Raw genomic sequence first — 22,749 nt, 5'->3', positions numbered from 1 at the left:
CGAAATAGGATCCCTCTGAAATGAGAGATATGCACATTATACGCCAGTAATGAAAATGGACAAAAGAATAATGAATTCGAAGCTGCACTGAGGGTGCCAAAGGAGTAATAAAGAATTAATACTGCCGATGCAAGAGGCGCACGGACATTAGACAAGGGAGATTTCTGGCTTTCTCTTTAAGAAAATATTACGAGACAAAAGCGTGACTGAAATGGGGCTCTTCCAGGGCACTTTACCTTAGCAGATTTTCCGAGGGCGCGTAGAAGGCGGTCCGTGGATGACTTGCGATTTCCGAGGACGAGTTTCTTCCACGTGGTGAGATGCAAGGGCTTCCGTAAAGGGGCAAGGCGTTGGGGACTCTCGAAACTCCAAGCAATGGCGTGTGGGCTCGAGGCAGGCCAGCGTGTAGAGAACACTTGGAATACGGTCGAAGGGCACGAGGAAAAGTATACTTTGGAAAGGGCCACGTGGTTAGGATGCAAGGGCATCGATGGGGCCAGGTGTTGAGGACGTCTTCACAAGTTCACTCCATATCTTCCAGCCCGCGTGTGTGTCGAGACCTCGTGGGCTTTTGCCTTTTATCCCCTCCTATGGGACAGGGGTGCGCCCAACACAGATGCTTTGACTCATTGCACCTGCTGCCCGCAGGGGAGGTTTTGGCCTGTAAGAGAAACACCTAAGCCAGATTACTTTTGCCTCGAAGGAAAGATCTTTATCAAAAATGGGAGCGCTTTAATCTTTTAACCCTTGTTTTTAAGTCGATAGACAGATGGTCTATCGATCGGCCGGCTGGCAGTAAATGAACAACCAACAACAACAAAGGAGGGGGGGGAGGTAATTTGCTAGCGAATTCTTGCTAATCATAATAATAATATATATATATATATATATATATATATATATATATATATATATATATATATATATATATATATATATATATATATATATATATATATATCTATGTATATACATATATATATATATATATATATATATATATATATATATATATATATATATATATATATATATATATATATATAATTTATTTATATATATATATATATATATATATATATATATATATTATATATATATATATATATATACATATATATATATATATATATATATATATATATATATATGTCCTTGTATTTGCCTAATCTGTAAAGGGCCTTACGTAACCTCTCCGAAACACGAATCTGTTCAACCTAACCCCCCTGCCCACATGGCCCCCTGCAAAAAGCTGCTTCATCCCCAATTTTGTTCGTATCTAGTTCCTTAAGCCTCTACACATTTCAGTGAAATCGTGATTGTCGTTCCCCATGCAAAAATCAAGACCGTATCCTAACACTAGCACTTCATCCCTGCTTAAGAGATATAAATACAGCTGGGCTACATGTCTGGTCATTGTACGGATACTTGAGAATGAGGACTGTCTTAGAAAGCTTGTAACTTTTTTGAATAAATATCTCCACTAGATACCATCCAGTTTGAATGAGGTCCTGTTAGTAATATATATATATATATATATATATATATATATATATATATATATATATATATATATATATATATATACATATATATATACATATATATATATATATATATATATATATATATATATATATATATATATATATATATATCGACGGGGTGACGAGGAAAGCACAGAGCATTTTCATGATTTATTGTGCCGACGTTTCACAAACCATCTCGGTTGCATTTTCAAGGCTGCAAATATTTGAACACCATATTACTCATAATAACTCTTAGAATATTTCGACAAAATATATAGATTTACTACATTGACATCCTCAGTAAAAAGTAAAATATAGCAGAATAGTGAAATTTAAAAACAAATCAGAATACAAAGGTATAAAAAACACAAGAACGTAAACTTAAAAAACTTAAAAAAACTTTAAAAATTTAAAAAAAGACGTAAAATAATCTTGACATCACTGGTTACATCAATATATTTAAAGTGAGACAATAAAATTAGTAAAAAACCAGCAAAAAAAAAAACGAAAAAATTAAAGGTCAAAATAAAATTAAAATACTGCTAAAAGAAGAAACATAAAAGCGCAAAAACACTACGGAGTAAAACACCCACCCAGCGGGCAGTATCAAAGAGAAACTAAACAGAAGAACCTTCAGAGACCGAGAAACGAAAGACGAAGTGCAACGGGCCATTACGTAATGTACAATTGGATGGAGGAATTCTGCGAGTTTAACGACGGAACTAGCTTTTTTATCATTATGGTCTCTAAGACGTGAAGTTTGTTTTCATTTTGTACGTGTCCTATGATTTGGAAATCTTTGGCCTCTATGTGTGTTTTACAGATCTTTGAGTGTTTTACTCCGTAGTGTTTTTGCGCTTTTATGTTTCTTCTTTTAGCAGTATTTTAATTTTATTTTGACCTTTAATTTTTTCGTTTTTTTTTGCTGGTTTTTTACTAATTTTATTTTGTCTCACTTTAAATATATTGATGTAACCAGTGATGTCAAGATTATTTTACGTCTTTTTTACATTTTTTAAGTTTTTTAAGTTTTTTAAGTTTACGTTCTTGTGTTTTTTATATCTTTGTATTCTGATTTGTTTTTTAAATTTCACTATTCTGCTATATTTTACTTTTACTGAGGATGTCAATGTAGTAAATCTATATATTTTGTCGAAATATTCTAAGAGTTATTACGAGTAATATGGTGTTCAAATATTTGCAGCCTTGAAAATGCAACCGAGATGGTTTGTGAAACGTCGGCACAATAAATCATGAAAATGCTCTGTGCTTTCCTCGTCACCCTGTCGATATATTATATTATATATATATATATATATATATATATATATATATATATATATATATATATATATATATATATATATATATATATATATATATATATATATATATATATATTACTAACAGGACCTCATTCAAACTGGATGGTATCTAGTGGAGATATTTATTCAAAAAAGTTACAAGCTTTCTAAGACAGTCCTCATTCTCAAGTATCCGTACAATGACCAGACATGTAGCCCAGCTGTATTTATATCTCTTAAGCAGGGATGAAGTGCTAGTGTTAGGATACGGTCTTGATTTTTGCATGGGGAACGACAATCACGATTTCACTGAAATGTGTAGAGGCTTAAGGGAACTAGATACGAACAAAATTGGGGATGAAGCAGCTTTTTGCAGGGGGCCATGTGGGCGGGGGTTAGGTTGAACAGATTCGTGTTTCCGGAGAGGTTACGTAAGGCCCTTTACAGATTAGGCAAATACAAGGACATAAAGATTTGTAAGGCAGACAAAGGAGGGCCGGTAGTAGTAAGGATGCCATAGATTACGAGAACACGTTAGAACAATTGCCAAATTATGAAAACATACGAGGCTCGCAACAAAAAACCTGACATAAACGTGGGGTACAATGCAATTTTAATAAAAAAAAAAAGTAGGCGAAGCTCTGACAAAATTCCAGGATAAAACTAAAAGAAAAGAATTAGAACATAGAGTAAAATCAGGGAAAGTCCAGAGATCCCATATATTTATGGTAGTCCCAAGACCCATAAGGAAGGGTGCCCACTAAGACCAATCATAGCATCGACGAGATCACCGCAGAGGAGGCTGGAGAAATTTCTTTCCAACATAGTGGGAAAATGGATGGGTTTAGTATCTGAAGGGCATTTAAAACATAACATGAACCTTATAGACGAATTATCTAAAATCAACGTAAAAGATTGTAAATTTGCGAGTTTGGATGTAACTTCCCTGTTTACCAACGTACCGGCCAAGACGACGATGGAAATAATAAAAAAGAAAATGGAGGAAGGGGTTTATACATGCGACTTAGATCATGACGTTTTGATAAAATTGTTTTCAGCGGCCCTCAGCGTTAATGTGTTCAAGTGGGTCGAAAACCATTATATATAAAAAAAATGGCGTGGCCATGGGCTCAAGTCTTTCGCCAATCTTAGCTAATATCTTTATGGAATGGTTTGAAACGGAAGAGGTGGGCAAATTAAATAAAGGGGACTTAAATATCGTAAAATGGATATGATACGTGGATGACATTCTGATTATTTATAAGGGAGAAAGGGAAGAACTACACAAGTTCCTAGAAAACATAAATAAACTAAATGAACACATCAAGTTCACAAGAGAAGAAGAGAAGGAGGGAAAAATTCCTTTCTTGGGTGTACTGGTAAAGAGGGAAGGCGAAAATTTAAAATTCAAGGTATACAGGAAGAAGACGCACACCATTGCATACATACATATGTTCTCCAGTCATAGGAAAGAAATAAAAATAAGAGTAACGACAGGGTTGGCCATTAGGGCTTATAGGATTTGCAGTCCCGAATTCTTGGATGAAGAGCTGGAATACCTGAGGGAGAGTTTTAGGAGATTAGGATACTCAAGTATTGGTGGGAACGGGCTCACATCAAGGCAGGAAAAAACTATTTTGGGGAGACGGAAGGGACAGGAAAGGAACATTTGGCAGGGAAGAAAATAATTACAGTCCCGGACAACAACACTACCATACCCGTCAATAGGGAGCTAGATAATTTCAAACTGATAGGTAGGTACAAAAACACCATTAGGAACAAAATAGTCAGAAACAAAAGGTCGGTATGGGGGGAGAGATAAGAAAGGGGGAATATATGGCAGCGTGTCTAGACTGTGAAGATGGGTACTATTGCGAAACTGGCAAATCCTGTAAAGAGCGAAGCAAACAACACATGCAGGACATAAGACATTATAATCAGACGTTGGCAGTTGCCAAACACTATTGGGAAAAAGATCACAAAAAATTCATATTTTCCCAGTCTATCTGACTGGGAAAATATGAATTTTTTGTACAGGAACACTAACAAAACGGCCAGATGGTTGTAGAGCACGCCTTCATAACATGTGCTGACAACACAATGGCAGGGAACACCGGAAATGGCTTTGAAGACAGCATATCAAGAAAAATTGTACACTCCAGAGTGGAAAGGAGACAAAAAAATGCAAAAGGATGCGAGGGACATGCACACCTGGACGAAGGAGCAGGCAGAGAAAGGCCAAGGTCACGAGGGGTTGGTTACACAGGCGGAGAAGGGTAATTATAGGATTAAACACCCAGCACACAGATATAAATATAGCTGGACTATGTGTCGAGTCATTATATGGATACTTGAGAATAAGGACTATTTGTCCTAGAAAGCTTGTAACTTTTTTGAATACATATCTCCACTAGATACCATTCAGTTTGAATAAGGTCCTATTAGTAATTGTACAGTACTAATGCACAAAACAATTGCGTATGTGATCAAGTTAATATATATATATATATATATATATATATATATATATATATATATATATATATATATATATATATATATATATATATATATATATATATATATACATACATACATATATATATATATATATATATATATATATATATATATATATATATATATATATATATATAAGTATAGCTTAGTTTTACCAGACCACTGAGCTGATTAACAGCTCTCCTAGGGCTGGCCTGAAGGATTAGACTTATTTTACGTGGCTAAGAACCAATTGGTTACTTAGCAACGGGACCTACAGCTTATTGTGGAATCCGAACCACATTATAGCGAGAAATGAATTTCTATCACCAGAAATAAATTCCTCTAACTCTTCATCAGTCATATAAATATATATATAGGCTATATATATATATATATATATATATATATATATATATATATATATATATATATATATATATATATATGTGTGTGTGTGTGTGTGTATGTATGTATATTGAAAAATTATAATTATAAGGATAAGTAAATAAGACATAAGATGTTTAAAACTTCTATCCATGTCTAAGACCTCCATCGACGCCTAAGACCTTCATTCACACCAAAAGCCTCCAAAGAAGAGTAAAAGACCTCCATCGACGCCAATGACTTCCATCAATGCCTATGACCTCCATCAATGCCTATGACCTCCATTGATGCCCATGTCCTCCATCGAGGCCCAAGACCTCCATCGATGCCTATGTCCTCCATCGAGCCCCAAGACCTCCATCGATGCCTATGACCTCCATCGACACCTTAGATCTCCATTGACGCCTGTGACCTCCTATGACAACTAAGACCTCCATCGATGCCTAAGACCTCTATTGACACCTAAGACCTCCATCAACGCCTATGACCTCTATCAACGGCTAAGGCCTCCATCGACACCTAAGACCTCCAACGATGCCTAACACTTCCATCAATGGCTAAGACCTCCAGTGATGCCTATGACCTCCATCAGTGCCTTATACCTCTATCGATGCCTTAGACCCCCATCAATGCCTTAGACCTTCAGCGACGCCTCTGACACCTCCATCGGCACCTATGACCTCCATCAGTGCCTATGACCTCCATCGACACCTATGACGTGCATCGAGGCCCAAGACCTCCATCGACACCGTAGACCTCCATCAACGCCTATGACTTCCATTGACAACTAAGACCTCTATCAATACCTACGACCTCCATCGAAGCACAAGACCTCCATCGACACCTATGACCTCCACTGACGACTCATACCTCTATCGATGCCTAAGACTTCCATCAGTGCCTAAGATACCAATCAATTCCTAAGACCTCCATCGACGCCTAAGACCTCCATCAATGCCTAAGACCTCCATCGACATCTAAGAATACTATCAACGCCTAATTCCTCTATCAACACCTGAGACCTCTATTGATGGCTAAGACCTCCATCGACACCTAAGGCCTCCACCAATGCCTAAGACCTCTAACGACACCTAACACTTCCATCAACAGCTAAAACCTCCATCAATGCCTATGACCTCTAACGACGCCTAGCACTTCCATCAACAGCTAAGACCTCCAGTAATGCCTATGACATCCGTCAACACTTTAGACCTCTATGAACACCTTAGACAATCCACCAACGCCTTAGACCTTCATCGATGCCTATGATCTCCATTGACCAGTGCTTCCACTTTCAGGGTAATTACCCCATTTTAGGGTAATCAGTAGTGTGTTAGGGTAAGATCTAGGGTAGAGGAAAAACTGGGTAATTTCTAGGGTAATTAACAATTTTCAGGGTGGAAAGTAGATATCCTGGGGTAATACAAATATATGTGGTTTTTGGACAACAGTACAGAAAAAAGACAAACTATATATTTCAAAATTACATAGAGTTCAAAAAGTATTCTGATTGGCTGAGTGCTTGCCTTGCTTAGCCAATGAAAACCTGCCAATTACGCCAACGGCGGCAGCCAGGTGGAAACACCATTCCTCCCCCACTCCCAAGACTCCTAGCATGTCCACCCCGCCATCCACCATGGCGCCATCCCCTTGGGCTTGGTGACACTGAGACTGAGTGACAGTGAAGTGAGTGTGACTGAGTCTCCAAGATCCCTTAGTTGGCCAACTGAGCTGAGCTGAGTGAGGGGAGTTTGAAATACATACCAGATGTAATAGTGCCGAATTTTAACAGCTGAGTGTACTGTGTAGTCTACACAGACTTTGTTTACTAACTGAGAACCTGTATCATTCCCGGTTCTAGTTATCCACTTGGTATGTCATATACTGAATCAAACATAATTGAGGTAAGCATCTGCTCTCACTATAGGCCTATGTGGAGAATGTTAAGTTCGGTCATAGCATATGTCTTGTCTATGTGGTAATTTCATTGTATTCTTTAAACTTTACCTATACCGGTACTAATAAGTATGGTTTGGGAATGTTGTATATTAAGCAAGGATGCAAGGTGCTTGATATTACCGAATGCAGTGAAGTGTGTGCTACCCCCAGCATTTTACATAACTAGCTAGCCTAATTTCATTGCTCTATTGAGGATTTTATTGTAGCGTAATCTAAACAGATGCCTAGTAATGTGATAGCCCGCTGTCCTAATGAGCATTAGACACCATTAAATCCTTTAATAGAGCAATAATGATATTATTATTCCAGGTGCGGTAGGTAGGACGGACCTTCAGGGATGATGGCTGACCATACTAATAGCGATGATAGTCTTTTTTCCAGTCAGGATAATATGTCTGATGCTGCTAACGGAATATCTAAGAAAACGGAACGAGCAACACCTCCAAAAAAGAAGGTCACACTCAGAAAAAAGCAGTACAATAAAAATTTAAACAATCATGGCTGGAGGAAGACAAATTTAAAAAGTGGTTGAGTAAATCTCGGAAGTCTACAGCATCCAAGGATCTTGCATACTGTAGTATTTGTAATGTTGACATCACATGTGGAAAGTCAGAGATAGTGAGGCATTCCAAATCCCAGAGACACCTTAGTTTCTCACGCCAATCAAACGATTTACAAAGTATGACACATTTTGTTCTCTCTAACAGTCCATTGGAGAAGAGAGCAAGAATGATTGAGTTGCATTTATGTTAATTTTTGGCTGAACATTATTTGCCAATTTCTCTTAGTGATCCTTTGTTATCCTTGCTTAAGAAACTGTTCCCTGAGTCAGAGCCGTTAAAGAAAGTTTCGTTTGGCAAACAGCGGGCAAGCAACATTATCAGACAGGTTTTTGGTCAATGCTATTCTGAAGAACTATTTGTCAAGCTCAGAGAAAGACCCTTTTCAGTTATAATAGATGAAACAACTGATCGAAGCACATCGAAACAGCTTAGTGTTATGGTCCAATTTTATGATAAAACACTTGTGTGTGCCTTTCTAGATCTGCTAGAAGTAAAGGTATCAACAGCTGAAGGAATTTTCACAGCAGTTAAGGAGTGTTTTATTAACAAAAGGATTTCCATGAAAAACATAATAGGTTTTTGTTCCGATAAAGCCAGTGTTACGATGGGTTCAAAGCATTCAGTGTCTACTTTACTCAAGAAAGAAGTCCCAAATGCAGTTATAATTAAATGTGCATGTCATATGATGCACTTGACTGCATCAAAGGCTTGTCTCAAACTGCCCAAGTATATTGAGGATCTCTGTAGAAATATATATTCACATTTTAGCTTAAGCAGTAAAAGACAGGATGCATTCAATGAATTTCAAGTTTTTGCTGGTCTTCAACAACACAAAATTTTGTCACCTGGACAAACCAGGTGGTTGTCATTGCAGATGTGTGTCAAAAGATTAATAGAACAATGGAGCGCACTGAAACTTTATTTCACAGAGCTAGCTTTCTCAGATCCTACACTTGTTAATGATAGTATAGTGCAAGGGTTACAAAATGAGTTTTCACTGGCATTTCTAGAATTTCTTGATTATAATCTTGGAAGATTTAATTCCTTTAATACTCAATTTCAGAGTGAATCACCAAACTTTCACCTACTGAAAAGAGAAACCCACTGTTTGATCAAAAGACTTTGTTCAGATGTTATGCAACCAGCATTTGTGAGAACAGCTGGTATAAGTGAATTAAATCCTCAGTCTGCTTCATTTAACCAACACATTTTGCCAGCTCATGATATATATCTTGGGATATCTGCAACTGAAACTCTGGGGAAGAGTAAACAACAAGTAAACTCAGTAGAAATAGATATTTTCTATCAGTCTTGTAGAAATTTTCTCATTGAAGCTGTGGCCCAAATCCAAGAGAGATTTGACTTTAGGAATCCAATCTATGAACTGATGCAGTGCATTGACCCAACTAATGCTGTGAATTTGATTCCTAGGTCCCTATCTAATTTGTTGGCAGCACTTCCTCAGATCTCAAAATTTGTTGACATGCAGTGAGTGTGTGGAAGATGAATGGAGGTCACATTACATGATAAATGGCTTGTCAGGTGAGATGGATTGCCTGGATTATTGGAATAAGGTCTTCACCCAGAAAAATGCTGCTGGTGTTCCATGTTTTCCAAACCTAGAAGTTGTAATAACTAGCATGTTAGCTTTACCTTTCTCAAATGCTGCAGTTGAAAGATTTTTCAGCAAACTAAATTTAACTAAAACATCGCAAAGAAGTTGTTTGAAAAGTGAAACTATTTGTGGGCTCATGCATGCAGTTTATCATTTAAAACTCAATAATACATCTTCCCATATGATGCAAATAACAGACAGTATACTCAGAAGCTGCTGAACAAGTCAAGAGTAAATCAACCTGTTCTGAATGCACAGCTCAAAGGCTTGAAAAGGCAGCATCTAGTACCTCAAATGCCTAGCTCAAATATTTGTATGTGTAATAAGGAAAGCAATTTATTTAGTTGCTGTACAAGGTAGACCTATTGGGGAAGAGACGACTCATTTTGCTTTGTCTCAAGACATTGTGCACTTTATTTTAAACAAATTATTTGTTCAATATTGAAAAGAAGAGCAAGATAATATTCAAACGGATTTTTTTTCTTCTGAATAATCATCTGTACTCTACTTGTAACAAAAGAAAAGGGTAACTAAGGTATGTGTATTAAATTCACTTTACTTCAGTTAGACCTGAAACAATTATATTAGTTTAATTTACAAGTTTTTGTTATAGTAAGGATACTAGGATGGTATAGGCTCTTAGTTATAAAATGCACAGCTTGCATAAAAGCTATTAGCTTTTAGTTTCAATGCAAACACGATTACGTTTGAGAACGGAATCATTTTTATGATAATATAGGTGTACTGGTAATCAATATGTCCCAAATATTTTTGTATTACAGTTGTTATTGACGTTATCTCGTTGGTTTGAAGCTATTTAGCTGTAACTCAAGATGATGACACGAAACCTAAATGTTTGTTTGCAAAAATTTCAAAGTTATATATTACAAGAAGATAATAGTCTATATACAGGTAAATCCCTAATTCATAAATCAGACATGTAACTTGCAAAACTTTACTAAATCAATAAAGCTGGTAAACGACTACATTATCTATTCTGAATTCGAAGATTAACAGACGCAATAAATGTATTTTAATCAAACATATACTGTATTTGCATTTGTACCAATAGTGAATAAGTATTTAAGTACTGAATAATATATATATATATATATATATATATATATATATATATATATATATATATATATATATATATATATATATATATATATATATAGGGTAATTTAGGATAATCAGAGTACGGATTTGGGGTAGAAAAAATTTGGTCTGTGGAAGCACTGCCATTGACAACTAAGACCTGTATCAATGCCTAAGACCTCCATCGACGTCTAAGACCTCCACCGACAACTAAGACCTCTGGAGATACCTAAGACTTCCATCGATGCCTAAGACCTCGATCAACTCTAAGACCTCTATCGACGCCCAAGACCTCCATCGACGCCTAAGACCGCCATTGATGCCTTAGACCTCTATTGATGCCCATGTTCCCCATCGAAGCCTTAGACCTCTATCTACGTCTAAGACCTCCATTAACGCCCAGGACCTCCATCAGCGCCTATGACCTCTTTTCACGACTAAGACCTCCGCTGGCACCTAAGACCTCCATCAGTGCCTATGACCTCTATCAATGCCTAGGACCTCCATCAACTCCTTAGACTTATATCAGTGCCTAAGACCTCCTTAGACCTCTATTGACTCCCATGTCCTCCATCGCCACACACAGTTTAGACCTTCAATGCGACCTAAGGCCTCCACCAACGTCTAAGGCCTCCATTGAACCTAAGACCTCCATCGACGTCTAAGACCTTCATCAATGCCTAAGACCTTCACTAACGAACTATCCCAGGATAATTACCTCCGACAGATGGGTGCCTGAAGCAAAGAGATCTGTTTATGTGAAAGTTGAGTTCCCTATTTAAGGAGGCTTCAGGCTTGTTTCCAGGTGCACAAAAACTGGTAGCGGCTGTCGTCTCAAGGTGTAATGAGGAAGTGCTGATAATTACATGTATGTATATAAATATATATATATATATATATATATATATATATATATATATATATATATATATATATATATTTACATATATAATTTAAATGTTTTATACATATATATATATATATATATATATATATATATATATATATATATATATATGCGTGTGTATGTAGCGAGTATAATGATAATTAGAATAGAGGCATTACAGTGAAAGATAAGCACAATCATATACAGGGTGTTTCGAAATTAGAGCCCCCCCTCTACAGCATAAACTAAAATTAATTTGGACAAAAACAAAAGTAATTCAGAACAGGTATTTATTTAAGTTTCTCTCTGAGTATTTAATATTTTGTGTGGCCTCCATCTGCCTGTACCACAGCCTGCACTCTTGAGGGGTATGATTTCAGCAAATCACAAAAAAGCTGAGACTCAAACTCCATTTCCCTGAGCACTTTGGTCACCTCTCTTTGCAGGTTGTCGAGGCTTGGTATACCATCATAGTTCACTGTGTGAGCTTCAACACGATCCTTTAAGATACTACCAATGTTTTCACACACATTAAGGTCAGCGGAGCTACCTGGAAATTCACTTGACGAGAAGAAATCGATACCAATGTTTCGAAGCAGCTCCTGTGTCTGAAGAGCCTTGAAACATGGTGCCTTATCATGCAAAAATGTGACTCCTTCAACAGATAACACATTTCAGGATCTTTGAACAAAGGAAATACTCCACCAGTAAGCACAGTTTCTCTGAAGTATTCGCCATTCCATGACTGTCCTTTTTCGCTGATGATCCACATTAACCGTTTGGTTGTGAAACAGAGAAAAATTCCCAAACATTCAGGAAATTTCACAACTTGGCAACAGTGCACATCATCACTGATATCATCCAACTTTGCAGCCCAAATGATGTCATTTTTATGATTTGGCTTCCTGACTGTGCAAATGAAGAATTCATCTGATGCAGCAACATGGAGAAAGTCAGCTTCATCCCAATCTTTAAGAAATGAACCACAAAACCATGCACGGTCTTCTTTCTGTCGCTGAGTGATGTTGGGCTTGCTGATAACATGAAACGGTGTGATACCAGATTTTTTTCAACTCACGATATACAGCACTATAACTTCTCTTCTTTCCCCTTTTTGTTTCTAGTTCAAGTGCCAATTTACATAAAGACTTTCTTGGTCTACCCACTGCCTCAGCTATGATGTCTTTTGACTCCTGAGAAAGGTTTCAGGCCTTCCAAGATTCTCACTCTTTTTGCGATGACAGTCATATGGATTTTTGTTCCAGTTTCTTTTAACAAAGGATTCATCTCTTTTAATGTATTTAGCTATCCAGGAACGTGAAATGAAGGATGCGCCAGCATCCCTGGCCTCTCTAAAGGTTATAGCCTGGATTCAGTCAGTCCATCTCATTTCCTCCAAGTCGCCAGCCATGGCTGTATCTAACTCCGTCACTCAGTCTGAAAATGCAAGAAATGTAAAATGAAAAATAGCTTAATAGAAACTTAAAATAATGTACTTGGAGATAGGCTATAGCAGAAAACTTCATAACTTTCCATTTGTTATGTGGAGGGGGGGTGGCTCTAATTTCGAAACACCCGGTATTTGATTCTATAATGTGATATCTAAAAGGGAATGTGGAAAATAGTGCTGTAAAGAAAATAACTGAATGAATAATATAAGTTTTGTATTGTAAAAATGAAAGAAATTTATGAAGAACTGAATAGTAATTATATGTCTACATATACATATATATGTATATATATTATATATATATATATATATATATATATATATATATATATATATATATATATATATATATATATATATATATAAATATATATATATAAATATATATATATATATATATATATATATATATATATATATATATATATGTGTGTGTGTGTGTGTGCGTGTGTGTAAAGGCCATTTCTGAGCCTATTCTTGATTTAAGTCTCTGTTTTATGAACAGAGGTTTGATCTCGCTTATCTCGAGACATTGTGTGATAGCAGTAACTTGAGCCGGCATCATAAGTTATATCTTTCCCTAACTAAAATCTAAGGACTACTGGAATGAGATACTAAGTACAAAAACTAAAACCCTTTATTGACAAAAATCAACGAAAAATAACTTCTTAAAAATTACGAAGAATGAAATCCAATGTTTCAACGCTACTATCAAAAAATTCTTCTAAGGAAATAACGCTCCAAAATCATAAACCCCCAATTACAGAAAATAACTCATCTGTCAAATCATGAACAGGTCAATCAATAAAAAAACAGGTCATCTCAAATGTCATACCACTCTCATCCTTGTAGGAGGGAGAGAGAAAAAAGGAATAGGAATGGAGTGGAACAGAAATACCTGTGAAAGAACAAATGTCACATTAAAAATCATAAAATGTAAAAAATTGCAGAAACACACATTTCACTGTCACAGGAGATATCGTGTGTTCACAGTTCTGAAAAACAGTCTAAAAACGTATATGAATTCTTACTCACTCCACAAGTCCTCTGGGACAGTCTCCATGTGAAAAATCACACATCTTCAGACACACATGAATCGGATCTCACAAGTCCCATTCGATCAACGGTTCCTCCCATTATATTCATTATGTAACACACGAACGAACGTACTTTTGTATGACATCATTCGAGATCAAAGTTCGGCAAGACACGCCTCTGTATTTCAAGGCGTCACTATCGACATGCATCCTTCAAAACCGGATTTTGTAACTGGTTCAGCTTCTAGAACGTTCTTTGCTGAAAACGCATTTGCCAGCCCGTGTCTTGTCACCAAGGAGCCTTTTGCGACTTCCTGTGGTATGCGAACGGTTCAGCACTTTTCTTAGATGCTGTGTATAGTCAAAATGGACCCTGCGAATAGCTGACCCAACTTTTCAAAGGTCACCTTCGCGAGCCCTTACATATATATATATATATATATATATATATATATATATATATATATATATATATATATATATATATATATATATATATATATATATATATATATTAAATAACATTTAAATAATGTTAGCCCAATGAATGAATAGGACTGCAATTAACGTCGAAATATAGTGGTTCAAATATTGTTTCTACGACTTCATGGAGCTTAATTTTTCTGTATTTTTCCCTTAGCTTTTAGCCTGTAATTCCCATCTTTTTTTTCGGCCATTAAATATATAATAGTGCAAATAACGATCATAAGTAATGACACCAAGAGATTTACGTCATCACTTATTAGTGGTTACACAATGGAAAACTTGTCTCAAATGCAATTACAGTCTCATATTCTACCCATGACTTTTTATTGAATAATAATAATAATAATAATAATAATAATAATAATAATAATAATAATAATAATAATAATAATAATAATAATCTGAACATTCTTTTCGCAATATCCATCGGAGTAAAAAAAAAAGGGGGGGGGGAAAATCACGACATCCTGTATTTGAGAGCAAATGGAATTCTGCAACAGTCAGCATTTCCGATAGCATTCCATACGATTTTCAGTATCCACCTATGAATAATCAAAATTGAGTCCTACAGATGTCGCCCGCGTTATGCTTCGGCGACACTTAATTGAATTGGGTTTCATAATCGAAGTTCATCTACCGGAGAATTTCAGTCGGGAAATATGAGACCTGACCTGCTTACCTACGAAACATTATCGGAAGGATTTTGAAGAGGATATGTCCACCAGGGAACTCTTGCTCTACCTGAGGTCACTAAACTTTTCTCTAGTGCACAAGTTTTCTCTATTTCTATATTCTTTGGTGCATGATATATATATATATATATATATATATATATATATATATATATATATATATATATATATATATATATACATACATACATACATATATTTATATATGTGTATGTATGTATATATATATATATATACTGTATGTGTGTATATATATATATATATGTATGTATGTATTTATAAATAGATATATATATGATGATTAAAAAGCCACAATAATATAATTGATAAATTGTATATTTTAAGACATAAAAATATACAAGAAATGGATAAAAACAGGGAGCTTTCGACCGTTTGCTGCAATAGCCAACAGTTGGCTGAAGAGGACCGTTGCAGCAAACGGTCGAAAGCTCCCCTCGTTTTTATCCCATTTCTTGTATATTTTTATGTCTTAAAATATACAATTTATCAATTATATTATTGTGGCTTTTTAATCATCATTTTCGATCACAATATAGTGATGCTCCACAGTTATATATATATATATATATATATATATATATATATATATATATATATATATATATATATATATATATATATGTATATATAAATACATATATATATGCATATATATGTGTGTGTATGTCTGTATATATATATATATATATATATATATATATATATATATATATATATATATATATATATATATATATATATATATATATATATATATATATATATATATATATATATATATATATATATATATATATATATATATATATATATATATATATATATATATATATATATATATATATATATATATATATATATATATATATATATATATATATATATACATGAGTTTTATAAATATGCAAAATTTATGCTGTATCTCAATGGAAAAGCTCTAAGTCTACATTCGCAAGGTTCAGTCCCAGTCTGATGTCCTTCACACAACTCAGCTATGAATGAGAACCAGCCTCAGCTGGAATCAAGAAAAAAGCCATTGGGATAACAACAGAAGGCTGTACTTCTCTGGTGCCACTCCTTCTAAAAGGCAGATTCGTTTGATGAAAAAAAAGCAACAATACTTTTTACTATTACAGTTAATTTTTTAAATCCTTTTCCTATGTAAAATTTTGCAATGTTAACGATGCTAAAAATTGGGATATAACTTCATATGAAACCTCTTACTGAACTGAAGAGCTTCTTTAAAGTGGTTTAACATAGAAAGATGATATGCCACCCTATTAACATCTCTCTCTCTCTCTCTCTCTCTCTCTCTCTCTCTCTCTCTCTCTCTCTCTCTCAAAACATCATTTCTTTAAGTAAAGATGCAAACTCAGGTTCAATTCAATTCCTACATAAAGGCAATTAAGATAATGTAAACGGAGATATGATGGATGTGATAATTAAATAAAAAATAAAGTTGAGAAGCCAAGAAGGTATGAGAGAGGAATAAGAGAAAATATATGCAAACTGTCTCATCATTTTTATGATTAAAAGTGAATATTATCATCATAATACCTTCCCAGATTAGCTATCCTTTTACTATATATATATATATAAATATATATATATATATATATATATATATATATATATATATATATATATATATATATATATATATATATACAGTATATATATGTATACAAAATTTAGGCTTCATTTCAAGTAATAGAGAAAACAAGCGATGAGATAAGTTTCAATATCCAACGGTAATTTTGGATGAAGGTGCTGGTCCCATACCCTCCACACCCAACCTGTCCGAAACCCACCAAAGTTTACCATAGAGCTGGTACATAATAATCAGGATGTATTCAAACACTTTACATAACAGCACAGACAAAAGAGAGTTCATCACCGCCCTCTTACAAAAGATATATATTTTGAAGTCATCTAGTCCGGTGCTAAATAAGACCGCGATCGTCTGAACTCGTGGAATTCTGAAATCGCATATGACTATCCGTGTGAAGGAATTCTATCTGAATTTCAGTTTTCGCGATGGGAAATCTTTACAAAGATCTCGAGGAGTAATATCGATACGAATATGAAGCCAGGCAAAGGGTGTCGTCACTAAATTATCAGAGCAGAAGGCGATTTAAATATTGGTGACTGGCATCGGTTGGTGTTGAGGAGAGGAAAATGGGTCAGCTGCATAATATAAGGAATAATGGCAATGCATGGTCTTGGATTTCTTAAATTATCTATGTAAAAGTTTCATTACCTCTCTCTCTCTCTCTCTCTCTCTCTCTCTCTCTCTCTCTCTCTCTCTCTCTCTCTCTCTCTCTCTCCGTCTGCAGAGCCTTGGAGAATAAATGAATGAGTTAGTAAATACACAGAAAAATGCGTAATTATTCAAGGGTTGAATAAAGGTAACGGGAAATATCATGCCTATATTAGATAATAGCAAAACTTACAAGCCTCTTCAGATCCTTGGGAAATACATAAATGAGTTCATTATTACAAGAAAAATACGTAGTTCTCTCTCTCTCTCTCTCTCTCTCTCTCTCTCTCTCTCTCTCTCTCTCTCTCTCTCTCTCTCTCTTGTGCCAACACAGAGCAAATCTATGTTCTGCTCCCACCCCCATCTTGCAGTAAAGTTTACGAAGGATTTCCTAAAACATGAATTGGATGTTTGGCATCGTCTCAAGTGGCCCAACATGCAACATCCTACATCATGAATAATGTACTGCAACTTTCTTTACCTAGTAGAGCACACTGAGGGAATACATTATATACTTAGCTTCCCCAGACAGGAGCATTTTCGTGTTTTCACCGTTAAAGATAACATTAGAAATACCATCTACACAGGAAAAATACATCAGCAACTTTTTCTTTGAGAGATTGTATATGAAGGTGTATGTAGGTATGTATGTATGTATATATATATATATATATATATATATATATATATATATATATATATATGTGTGTGTGTGTGTGTGTGTGTGTGTGTGTGTGTGTAAAGAGAGAAAGAGAGAGAGAGATACATACACACATTTATATACATATATACACATTTATACATAATTATATTATATACATGTTTATATGCATGTATATACTGCCTATATATATATATATATATATATATATATATATATATATATATATATATATATATATATATATATATATATATATATATATATATATATATATATATATATATATATATATATATATATATATATATATATATATACATATCTGCGTGCGTTTGTGTGTGTCAAATGGCTATTCCCTTTAATTAGGTCAGTATCTATGAAACGTCTACATTTTTCATTCTAGAATTATGCTAATTTCACACATTCACGTATCAAGGCATGCATGGCCACGCACGGCCGAAAATTGTGAAACGTGACCATACGCAAGGTGAATAAGCCCCGCCCAACTGTATACGGGCCGATGTGCGTAAGGCAAGTGTATTATGGTGCGCCGCAAATGTATGCACTGCGTAAGCGTGACTTGACACTTATCGGAACGGGACCGACAAGCAGCAGCGCAGCCAAAAGTAGTGCATGGCAGAGCACGTAACACCGACGTACGTTTACCGTTGTGCGTTACTGAGTTACATCAACCTCACGTTGTCCCCACGTACTGTGGGGGTTATACCCCAGCTATAAAAGGGCCAGCCAGCGTCACCTGTCTTCCTAGTCACTGAATAAACACTGCAGCATCAACACGTACTCCCATCCTGCTGAAGCAACATGGAGGACATTGCTGAAATTCGTGAACTTATAGCTATAGCAAGTACGGATAGAAGAGAAATGTTGCCGTTCATCGTCAAATATATGCATTCCATGTTACTGCTGGAGATTGCAATGATTGCTGCAAACCACACAGTGAAGAAAAAGGGGCGGCAAAGGAGGGTGTGGTTGTGGCCATACCTGCAAAAAGAATGGAGCAAGGTCACTATGACAACCTGATGGAGGAGTTGTCAACTGAAACCCCAGACCTGTACAAAACTTTTACCCGGATCGACAGGGGCCTCTTCAATGAAACTGTTGAACGAGTCACACCCTACATTGAGAAGAAAGTGACATTCTGGAGGAAACCCATTGAGCCAAGGCCTATGTGTTGCTATCACCCTATGTTTCCTCGCTACGGGTGATTCGTACAAGAGTCTGCAATACTCGTTCCGGGTAGCCCACAACACCATTAGCTATATCGTACCAAAGACCTGCAGGGCCATTGTTGCTTTCTTCGGGGATGAAGAACTGCAGGAGGTTACACGGGGTTTTGAGGAGCGGTGGAACTTCCCACGTAATTGGAGCTATAGATGGCAAATATATTAGGCTCCGTAACCCTCCCCGAGGCAGTACTCATTACTTCAACTACAAGAAGTTCTACTCCATGGTATTACTCGCAGTTGCTGATGCTTCATACAAGTTCCTATACGTCGACGTGGATGCCATTGGGTCAGAGTCAGACGGTGGTTTATTTGCCCAGACCCAACTGGGTGAAATGCTGTTGCAGCAGGAAGCAAATCTTCCCCAACCTGAGGCCCTGCCAGGTCAACCTAATGGATCTCCTGTGGACTACTTCCTAATTGGTGATGATGCCTTCCCTCTGAGGAATTACCTTATGAAGCCCTACCCCAAAAGAGGCCTAACCAAGGAGGAACGGATTTACAACTACAGGTTAAGTAGGGCATAAAGGACGGTTGGAGAACACTTTCGGGATTCTGGCAAACAGATTCTGAATATTCCACACAGCAATATGCCTGAAGCCTGACCATGTAGAGGCATTAGTGATGTCCGCATGTGTTCTGCATAATATTATAATAAGAAGAAACGCACGCAGACAAGAAGGAGATCAGGAGCACCCCGTCACGCATGCCGTCATACCTGGTAGCTGGAGGAGTGACCCGTCCTTAGGAACAGCCCTTCCAACTGTGACCAGCAACACTGCAACCAGGGATGCAAAGCAACAATGGAAAATGCTGAAAGAATATTTTTCATAGGCTGAAGGCTCAGTGCATTGGCAGGAGAACATGATTTAGTTACATTCCTGTATACTTTATTGTTGTATTTACTTAAATGTCTGTTCATGCATTTATTTTGGACTTATTTAAAACTCAGTAATGTATACTTATAGCCTTTTCATGTTCATTTTGCCCTCTTTATTTGTATACTTATATTTGTACTACTTAATTTAATAAACGATACTGTTCATATCCATGATATATTATTCTCATCAATACTTAGTAATTGGAAAGAGGATAAAGGCAGACATGGTATTGCAGATATATGTTTATTTAATATCAAACACAAAAATACATATAAATATAAGAAACATATACAGCCACTCATACAAAAATACATTACACAAGCATACAATATTTACTTAATATTTGTGTACTTGCATGTGTTATAGTTATTTTGCCCTTTGTAATAGTTACTTAACATTGATTCTATTCTGATTTGATAATTCTATCTTTTTGAAAGTACCTTCTCTCCGATATTTGTGACACTGTATATGACTTGCTTATTTTTTTCTGTCTGTTGTAATTTTATGTGCCCATATGTTACATATAGTATTTTGGACTTATTTAAAATTCAGTAATGTATACTTAGATAGTCTTTTCAGGTTCATTTTGCCCTCTTTATTTGTGTACTTGTATTTGACCTAGTTAATTTAATAAAAGATATTGTTCAAAGCCATGATATATTATTCTCATCAATACTTAGTAATTGGAAAGAGGATAGAGCCAGACATGATATTGCAAATATATATTTATTTAATATAAAAAACAAACACACATATAAATATATGAAAAATATACAGCCACTCATACTAAAAAACATTAGACAAGCATACAATAAATATAAGTACTATACACATCCACACATACATAACAAATAAACTTAAAATTAAGGCTGAAAATTATTCAGGAAAGTCGTGTCTATCGACAGGTTGCTGAGGTCCTTCGCGGTGGAAGTCACTGTGGGCCCCAGCAGCTGCGTCTGTAGAACCACCAGCTGTTGTGCTGTCAGGTGTACACTGCCTGAATGTGCAGGAGGTGGGCCAAAGCCATGTTGACTTGCAGGCTGGTTTACAGGCACTGCAGGTGCCAGACTGTCCCCTGTCACCTCTGCCAGAGTGTGGTGCACCAGGCTCCGCGACGGCCTCGTGATGCCCTCTTTGGAGGCATGCATGTAAAGATGAATGGAGGAGACGACTTCAGTTTTGAGAGTCACCGTCAGGTGGGTGACACCTCCTTGCAGTCGTCCTCCACCTCTTCAAAGAATTTGCGCCAGTAGAGGGCGCTGGGGTCACGCAGAGGTGGCTGGATGGAGGCCATCATATCCTCCCAGAGGGCCTGTGCCTTGGTGATGGCCACATCCAACAGGTCAGTAACTTGGGTTTTCCTGGTCCTGGGGCCTGAGTCATCAACCGGAGACACCGAGGGAGTTGGTGTAGGAGCACACACAGCAGCAGACAGGTCCGGAGCTTGGGTAGGGAGGGCAGCAGCGGCATAAGCAGACTGTAAAAATGGGAGGAAAATGAATGAGAAAATGGGATAAAATGTACTGTGAATGAATGGAAACTGTGTAATAATGATATAATCAGTAATAATTAAGGCTGGACGTTGTCGTTGACATCCCCATCGTTCTCAGCGTCCTCGGTGGCGGCCGGGTTACTCTCGTGCACAAGGGCAAGCTCCTCCTCCTCCTCCTCTAGGTCAGTCTCCGTTGCAAGCTCATCACCCTCAAGGTGAAGCACCACAGCATAGCTGCTGCCAGAAGGGGCAGTAGCACCACCAGCTACTGTAGAAGCCTTTGCATAGGGGTATCTCCAGCTACCAGGGCTCCTGGAGTTCTCAGGGCTCCCTTCCTTGTCCTCTTTAACAAAGTTCCCTTAAGCATCTTGACTGGCAGAGAAAGCAGTGGACGACGACGGAGGCGTTGACAGAGAGAGCAGTACAGGATGCTGCTCTGGAAAGCACTGACCCACAAGCACGCCACCTGCCCTTTTTATCCCAGGTCAAAGCATTGCCATATCCTTGTGGATGCGAGCAGTTCGGCAGGGTTGCCTCGTCTACTCCCACCCCATGCCACTCCAGGAACCCTGGAGCGGCGTGGGACCACAGGTAAGATCTTAGCAGCCACGCGGTTGGTGCCACGCTGTGCGGGTCGGGCCACACTACCTGACAGTTGACGTGGCCACCCACGCATGGT

Source organism: Macrobrachium rosenbergii, chromosome 12, assembly GCF_040412425.1.
Source record: "Macrobrachium rosenbergii isolate ZJJX-2024 chromosome 12, ASM4041242v1, whole genome shotgun sequence".
NCBI classification, from domain to species: Eukaryota; Metazoa; Arthropoda; class Malacostraca; order Decapoda; family Palaemonidae; genus Macrobrachium; species Macrobrachium rosenbergii.
Note: the sequence above shows the minus strand (reverse complement) of the source record.